The 1104-nt window shown below is 34.7% G+C and overlaps 1 pseudogene; it reads left to right on the forward strand.

Moving 5' to 3' along the window:
* LOC119585511 overlaps positions 1-1104 on the forward strand; it is a 4142-nt pseudogene that overhangs the window by 541 nt on the left and 2497 nt on the right.

Below are 1104 nucleotides of genomic sequence, written 5' to 3' on the forward strand. Positions count from 1 at the left end.
ATTTTTATGTATACTAAGATATTAAATAAATTTTAAAAAATTGTTTCATTTCAGGATGAGGATGAAGCACTGATGTCAAAACATGTATGCCTATCATGTTTTAATATAGCAGTTGACGTCCAGGCTTTCATAGATTCCAGTATAAATTTTCAAAAGACAACAATAAGACAGATATTTCCAGAACATAAGCTGGTGGAGACACAAGATATTACTCTGATTCAAGCGCCTTTTGGAAGTCTACGGAAGGAGTCTGAGTTTGTTGAACATCATATTAATGATGATAGTAAAGTTGATGAACCAGTATTGAAGTCTCAAGATCTGTTACAGAATGGCAGTTTTTTAGAAACAAGCAATGTCTTACTGAAATCTAAACTTACTACACCAGGTGAAGAGGAAGATACAGCCAAAGGAAGTTTTGCAGGTGATTTTCAAAAATCACCTGATTGTGACAATGCTGATGAATTGCAAAATAATGTAAAAGTTACCAAAAATTTCCCTGAGTTAGGTGTTATGATCAACTTTCAAAGGATGAAATCCCTTCCGTCCAAACTGATTGTATGCCAGAGGTACAAAATATCTCCACAGAACTTCGGGACTGATCCAAAAGGCAAGAGTGATCAAGGTTGCAGATGAAGGAGACAGGGTTTTTAACTGTCCTAAAGAAAAATGCTTGTGACAAGGCACATTCTTCCTTAGTTTCCCAGTGTCAAAGCACTATTAGTAACAACTAAGTACAAATAATAAGAGAAAGAAAGCAAGGTAGCTGTAGATAGACAAGAAAAGGGAAAGAAAAGTGCAAAAATGTCCAGTATGTTCCAAAAGTTTTCCAAAGGGACAGAGTCAACTGAAAAGCCACCTTGTGAGTCACGCGGAACTAGACCATTCGAGTGCAAGATTGTCACACAAAATTTTAAAAATAGTCGGAACTTGTTGAACATTCCAGCATACACAATGAAATTCCACCTTCATCTGTTCTAAATGTGGCTTAACATTTAAACAAAGAAGAAAGTAAGGAAAAATACTTTGAATTAATTAGGTTGGGATTAACATCTTGAGTTTGAATGATATTTTGAATATTTCTAAATTTCAGACAGTGTACTTTTT

This window comes from Penaeus monodon, chromosome 19 (genome assembly GCF_015228065.2).
Source record: "Penaeus monodon isolate SGIC_2016 chromosome 19, NSTDA_Pmon_1, whole genome shotgun sequence".
Taxonomy (NCBI): Eukaryota; Metazoa; Arthropoda; class Malacostraca; order Decapoda; family Penaeidae; genus Penaeus; species Penaeus monodon.